General features: G+C 36.1%; 1 long non-coding RNA gene across 1 annotated transcript; it reads left to right on the forward strand.

Moving 5' to 3' along the window:
- Window positions 1-2,487: 2,487 nt before the first annotated feature.
- On the forward strand, window positions 2,488-3,948 carry LOC129757894 (uncharacterized). The gene is made up of 4 exons (XR_008739845.1): window positions 2,488-3,232; window positions 3,297-3,411; window positions 3,465-3,578; window positions 3,637-3,948. It is a non-coding gene; the product is annotated as an uncharacterized LOC129757894 (long non-coding RNA).
- The last annotated feature ends 4,070 nt before the right edge of the window (window positions 3,949-8,018 follow it).

Below are 8,018 nucleotides of genomic sequence, written 5' to 3' on the forward strand. Positions count from 1 at the left end.
TTGTTTTTCCTTTAGGCGGTTTGTTTTTCGTCTCCAAGGTCGAGGCGTCGCGAGCAGACGTCGTTAGAAGATAGTAACCATGGCACAGCATACTCATCAGTGAGAGTATTTTGGCGCGTATTTCTCAACAAAGCATATTTTCAATGCATGTGGTGGCGATATGAAGCCTTGATGTAATTTGTTTTGTTCTTGATTATAAGCTCATTTCTACAGCACATGGTTATGAATGATGCCTAGATGTGACTCAGGTTGACATTTTGCTGATCGAATAAAACATATAATATTTGTTTTGCCAAAATCTGAAATTGAAAAGTCAGGCATCAATTTTTAGAGATTTTCATTTCTTCGAGGGGTTTGTTTTTCGTCTCCATGGGCGAAGCGTCGCTAGCAAACGTCGTTGCAAGATAATAGTAATCAAAGCATACTGTTCATTGATCGCTGGAAAAAATTAAAAATTAGGCGCCTATTTCTCAACCAAGTACCTATATTTCTTATGCACGTGGGGGCGATATGCAACCTAGATGTGTTTTTTTTTTGCTTATTTGTACACAGCACATGGTAATAAATGACGCCTAGATGTGACACGGATTGATATTTTATCGATCGAATCAAAACCATATAAACGATTTCAAATATTTAAACTATTTTTAATTCGTGTTAATTTGAGTAGTAAATTGTTGTCCAGAAATATGAATTTGGTAAAGATAAATATGAAATAATGTTATGACACTTTGCGGACGTTTGAAAATAAGAAATTGGGAAGCTTTATATTCAATTTCGTATAATCCAATACGCCTAGAACGCTAGACACATTACCTGAACAAGAGTCTATTCTATTCTATTTTGTTTATTTATAGAGGATTTTAACCAACTTGGTTATTCGTCCTCTCATCAAGAGCCTGTTCTTTGAAAAAGATTAGATAGGATTGAACTATTTGATTTTTTGCAAACGTAAATTGAAGTTATCAATAAAATAATCTACTTTTTAATAACAAAAAGTGAGGATATGCATTTCCGGAAGAATTTTCAATTGAGAAAGTAGACTAGAACAAGTGCAAACTATCAACTTTTACAAAAAATGCTACATTATTTCTTCATCTAAAAATTGTTGGGCCCAAAAAAAAATTTGATTAAATAAACTTAACTCTTTTTTGTTTAAATCATTCACCAAAATACTGTTTACACGATTACTGTATGTTTGTACACACAATTCAAGTACAAACTTAACATGAAAAGTGTGTTTTTGTTTTTCATATTTTGGCTATATAGAAGAGACTTTTGATTCACTTTTTTGTTGAAAAGTTTTTTTGTGATTGATATTCCAGGGGCAGCAGATTTTTATGATGAACTTTTAATATGACCTGAAAGTGTTAAAACAATATTAATTCCTGTAATTTCTTAGGTGGAATAAGTGAAAACGCGCCATTTAGCTATGAAACATCTACAATTTAAGAATTTTATCTCCAAAATGGTCAGAAAGGATATCCCGAGTGTTGAATCTGAAGCGGATATTCAAAATTATTGTAAATGTCTTTGTAAATCGAGGTTTTTTGGTTGAACAGCATTCAGTGTAATTGAAGTACCAAGCATTTACTTAATCCGGAGAAAAACTTATTAAGGATATAGAAATGAAAGTTGATAAACAGACAAACAAGAACAAGTATTAAATACATTTTAATGTCTTTTCACTGACGCATCTGAAAAAAAATGTTATTAAATCTTAAAAATATAACGTAATCCTAAATGAAATCGCAGATCACCACCAACAATGTTCAGGAAATTTTGAAATCAGAACTGCTTCAATTAAAATCTTTAAAATAATGGGTGTATAGATCTAAACATATGTTTTCCTCTTTTCAAAACCAATCGTTTCTTTGATTCATCAGGTTAAAGTTCAAAGGAATTAATTTGCATTTTTTTGCTTGAATAAAAAAAAGGAATTTGCAATACACAATATCGCCAGATTTAATGCCATGACAAGTGCTGTTTGGGAACAATTTGAGTTGAAATGTGTAAAGTCTATAACTTAATTATCAGGCGAATCTTTTTGAAAATGTTTTTGGTTAAAATATGAATTTTAATTCAAACTGCTTCGAAGGATGGGGATGGTGAATAAAAAGCTGTTTGAAAATTGTTAGTAAAAAATCTTTTCTTATTTTTTTTTTTAATTTCTTCAGCTCTAAAAAATACACCATATAAAGCTAATTGGGAGCTGAAAGCGCTGCGTTAGGCAAAATATTCGGCAAATACTCCAAAAATTGTCCCGATATTAAAAACAATATAACAAAACGGAATAAATCTACTGAATGGAATACAGCAAATGAAACATACATATTATCAACATGCAGTTATTCATTGAACAAGTTACAAAAATTGAATTTGAAAAGACCCGTTGAGTTTAAATTCTTTGGTTTAATTTTGATAGAATTGAGCGGGAAGACTCGAGTAAAGGGAAAGGAAGGAAATGTAAAGAAAACTACACAGAAAAAAAATCTGAATCCTTAACAACACTGAAATTGAAAACCCTTAATATTACATGACATAGAATGCGATTTCGTAATGTAAATCTACAAATTTAAAAACAATTGAATCATTCACAGCACTGAAATTCAATCACACTAAAATTACACGACACAGAAAACGATTTACAAATGTAAAATTCCGTCATTTATGATGCTTCTTTTTATTTACATCATATGTGATGTAATTTTACAGATATTTTTCGTAGAAGCAAAAATATCTGAACCCTTAATAGCACTGAAATTCAATGACCTCAATATTACACGACATGGAACGAGTTTTTGTCATGTAAATAAAAAATGTTGAATACTAAGCAGCACTGAAAATTAAATCTACTAAAATTACGCGATATGGATAATTATAATAGAACGAAAATTTATTTTTGATGTAATTGTAATGCATTTCAATACAAATTGGTATACGAAAAGTTTAATCAAAAAGCGAATGGTGATCGCAGTTGTTCAGCAATACCGTGAAATACAAGCACAAGTAAAATATTGCTGGGCATATGATGTAGACGTCGATGCCATATTGGTGGAGCAGCGCTGCGCTGCATGCAAGTGACAGATAACCGCAAAAAGGAGGAAGCAAAGCGCAAAAGTTTCGTTGCGTTTGAATCGTTTTAATTCCGACTGCCCGGAATACATTTACGGAACCTGAAACATCTTTCCAGCAGCTAAATAGTTGATACTTCTGTTCAAGACTTGATAAGGTAAGTTCTCCAGCAGTATGAATTTTGAATGTTTTAATTTTGATTAGTAAATAAACTTTTGCAGAACAAGGCAAAAATAAATGTTTCAAATGTTAGTTTCCGGATCCAGCTAGTGTCCATGGCCGGTGGTTGTGCTGGAGACAGAATCCAAGAATTGGACTGCTTCTGCTTTCATCCAGGTAAGTTTTTCTTGCCAATCGTAATTTTCAATAGTGAAAGTTTCACATTCCAGGTTTCAGTACAGCTGGTCCAGGTAATGCGATACGGTCCCAAACGTGAACAAAACATACGCCGCTAGTTTGAGATTGACCAAATATTCTAAGTTCAAAGATGAAATATCGTTCAGGTAAGATGATAACTCTATTTTTAATCCCTATAGTATTTTTTGTCCATATCCTGTACAGATTTTCTTCACATCATTAAATTCGTGAAACACACTAGCCAGGCTTGGGTGGCCATGTACCGGATTCCTAAAGTTTACACTTCAATGGAAACAAGGAATCTTCCAGTGAGAGAAAACCAGGAAATAAAGGTGAGAAATGGTTGTAAGAAGAACGTGGATCGCTGCCCGGCTGCACTTTCCGAAGAAAAATGCCATTTCTTAAGTCGTTGGGTAAGTTAGGATAAAATGAAAGATTTAAGGAAAACTAAACTTAATTATATGAGGGGTAGGTTTAGGATATTATTCAATGTAATCAGCGATGTGCCATTTTATGAATTCATAGATATGTAAGAACATTTTGTAACATAAATGAACTTTTTTGTATAAATAAAATGTCTAAACTTTCCTATGTTTCATTATTCATGATATTTAGCATCAATACTTCAAGAAATATCACAAATTCTTTCAATATTTTGTTACTTTTGAAAAATAATACGAAAATGCAAAAAAAATGTACTTTACATGCCGCATTGAAAATTCAGTCCTTTTCTATGTAATATTACAAGCACTAAGTTTTACTCTTTCTTTAGTCATGTATTATTCAACTCGCACTGAAAATTCCGTCATATATGATGCTTCTTTTTATTTACATCATATGTGATGTGATTTTACAGAAATTTTTGGTAGTGTGTAGGAATAATAGAAAATGGACGCCAAATTGAACATGGTAAGACGAAGTTTACCGGGTCTGCTAGTACACAATAAAATTTAAAATTTACTCAAGTAAACGTTACTTATAAAATCAGCTAAAAATCATGGATCAGTTTTCACCCGATACGAAGTTTAAAAGACCTCTGGATTTGATGAATTCAAAAATGAACCCAAATCGACTAAGTCTACTCAGCGAGCATCTCAAAGAAGTCTTACATATTCTTTTGCTTAAAAATGAGGAAAATGAAGATATTTACAAAAACTATCAGCGTTAAATAGAATAGAAAATCGTGCAATTTGAATAACTTAAAAAAAAGTTGTTCTAGATCCTTTGCTATTTTTTTTTCACTAACAGTGAGTTGGATGAGGTAAAGTCTTCACAATTAAAGGGCAAACTACCCGATTTTTTTTTTCGTTTTAAGACATTGTGAGAAGAAATGAATGATTTTCCTTTTTCCTTAAGCTTAGTCCCGATCAAAGGTCGTTAAAATAATAGGTTATCTGAATTTTACAGTAAGTAGGCGAGGAGAACGCGGTGAAGTCAAGGGGCTGTAAGAGAAGAAAATTTCCGAACTGACATTTCAGTACCGCAATGACGTTTTGGTACCAAAATGCCATCAAAGAGGAACTGACGTTCTGGTTCCAAAAAGTCAGTACGATCCGTTTGTATGTGATTTGACAGTTGCTTCAGTCCTTTGGGTGAAGTTGAGTGATGCTCGTTACTTTTGTTGACAAACAAGCTGGAGAAAAGGCAAGCTTAGGTCTCATCTGTTCTATGGATTGAAGGTAAACAAACGCAATGAAGCAATCAACATGGCTGATTGTGAAATTTGACGGATCGAATCACCCTCTATTTAAATACCCTCCTTCATTCGTGTCTGAGCTCTCGATAAGTGCAGTTGTTCTATCGTTTTACTCTGTGAGTTCTCGGCATAGTAGATTCTCCATTGTGTAGTGCAGTGATCTTATCACAAAATAGGAATCTACCAGTTGTATTTTGTGCTTATGGGTTTATCTCCCACCGGACAACATCGAGCTTGCAGCTGGATCTACTCTTCCGATCACCATATTGGACAACAACAATAGTCTGAGCGAAACAGAGGGACGGTGCAAAGATCCATTGGACAATAGCTTGGTCGGCTTTCCAACGGACGGAGAACATCGAGACAAAAGAAGCACATTGCTGGACCGTCGGACAATACTGAGGTGGTTCAAGAAAAGATAATCGAAAAAAAAAATCTAGTTTTATATTGTTATTTATAGTTTAATTAACTTTCTTCACTTACTGCTATCACCTTTTTCTCCACTCTTCCTATTTATTTTTTAGAATTTCAGTGCATTTCAAGATCATTCTTTTTTATTACGGCAAGCATTATTGCTGCCGTAATAAAAAAGAATGGACGAAGAGGAGGCTCCTTCGAGCCCCCGAGTCAGAGTCTATCCAGACAGCTCAGATTTTTCTGGGCCATGGATTGTCTTCATCCGGCCTAAACCGAAAGGAAAACCGCTGAACGTTGTTCAGATCCTTAAAGATCTGGCCAGATGGACTTCCATAACCAACGTAACGAAGGTGAGACCGAACAAAATGCGCGTTGTCGTGTCTAGCCTTAAGGCTGCAAACGAGATTGTTGCCAGTCCGTTTCTAACGTTGGAGTACGCTCCTTATATTCCCTCTCGAAATGTGGAAATTGAGGGAGTTGTTACAGAAATGAGCCTGACGGATGATTATATCAAGAGCAATGGCGTCGGAAAATTCAAAAATCTTGACTTGTCCGTCAAGATTTTGGATTGCCGACAGCTTGCGGTCTCCTCTGTTAAAGATAACATAAAGGTTTACACTCCGTCAGCCTCATTTCGAGTAACTTTCGAAGGTACTGCCCTTCCTCATTATATTCTGATCGATGGAATGCTTAGGTTACCAGTGAGACTCTATGTGCCTCGCCAAATGAACTGTGAGCAATGCGTCAAATTGGGGCACACTGCGTCGCATTGCTCCAGTAAACCGCGTTGTTCTCGTTGCGGAGAAAATCATGGGGGAGCTTCGTGTCCAGCAATTGAGCAGAAATGTGTATATTGTGGTGGCTCCCCACATGAGATTTCTTGTTGCGAGGAATATAGAAGTCAATGGGATAAACAGAGGCGCTCTCTGACTGAACACTCAAAACGTTCGTTTGCCGCCATTCTGAAGAGCGCCTCTCCACCGACCCAACTTGTCTCTGAAAATCCTTTTAATATACTGCCAGTTGACAATGGAAATTCAGATTCGGCTGATGAAGGGAGATCGTGTGTTTTTGTTGGAAGCTCTAGGAAGCGCAAAAAAGTGACTTCACCTAAAATACCAAGAAAGGTTCCTACAGCTAACACTTCTTCTAGAGTTGGAAAAAAATCGAATGCAGTTGATGCGGATAATCAGATGCCTCCCGGATTCCAAGGTATAAACTCATTTTCGAACATCTCTGTTGCCGCAGGAACATCGAATGCCACTAAGTTCAATTTCCTTCCATCAACACCTGCTTCAAAATCGGGACTATTCAAATTATCTGACACTGTGGAGGGACTTCTTTCGTTTTTCAATGTCTCTGACTCAATAAGAAGTATTGTTATGGCAACGCTACCCATATTAAAGACACTCTTGCAGCAATTAATGCAAACATGGCCCATTCTCTCAGTGTTAGTATCTCTTGATGGCTAATTTACGTCGAGAGGTCGGAGATATCACTGTTTTGCAGTGGAACTGTCGTAGCATCATTCCAAAATTGGATGTGTTCAACTTTTTACTTCATGAAAACAATTGCGATATCTTTGCGTTGTCCGAAACTTGGCTATCTTCTGAATCTAACATCTCATTCCATGATTATAACATTGTTCGTTTAGATCGCAACGACGGATATGGAGGGGTACTTTTAGGGATCAAAAAGTGTCACTCATTTTACGGAATCCACCTTCCCTTTATCGGTGGAATTGAAGCTGTTGCATGTCATACCACTATAAGAGGTAAGGACTTATGCGTTGTCAGTTTGTATTGGCCTCAGAGAGTTGCAGTGGATCGAAGTCACCTAGAAGACCTGTGTTCAGTTTTGCCTGAGCCAAGGTTGATCCTGGGTGACTTCAATTCACATGGAACTGTCTGGGGGGAACAAATTGACGACAGTCGTTCTACTCTTATCTATGATATTTGCGACAGTTTCAATTTAACAGTTTTGAACACGGGTGAAAAAACACGGGTACCTAAACCTCCTGCAAGACCAAGTGCAATTGACCTCTCGCTCTGCTCAAATTCACTATCGTTGGATTGCCAGTGGAAGGTAATCCCTGATCCCAACGGTAGTGATCATTTGCCAATCAAAATTACACTCACCAATGGGGTCAACACTTCAAATTCAATAAATATTGCATATGACCTTACAAGGCACATTGACTGGAAAAAATATACGGACACGATTACAACAGCAATCAATTCTATGAATGTTTTATCCCCTTTGGAAGAGTACAACTTTCTAGCCGGTTTGATTTATGATAGCGCAGTTTGTGCACAAACGAAACCCATCCCAGGTTCATCTGTACCTCGCAGGCCCCCCAATCCATGGTGGGACGATCAGTGTTCTAAGCTCTATAAGGACAAATCAAAAGCATTCAAAGTTTTTAGAAAACATGGAACCCTCGATCATTTTCAAGCATATCTGTCCCTTGAAA

This window comes from Uranotaenia lowii, chromosome 3 (assembly GCF_029784155.1).
Source record: "Uranotaenia lowii strain MFRU-FL chromosome 3, ASM2978415v1, whole genome shotgun sequence".
Lineage (NCBI taxonomy): Eukaryota > Metazoa > Arthropoda > Insecta > Diptera > Culicidae > Uranotaenia > Uranotaenia lowii.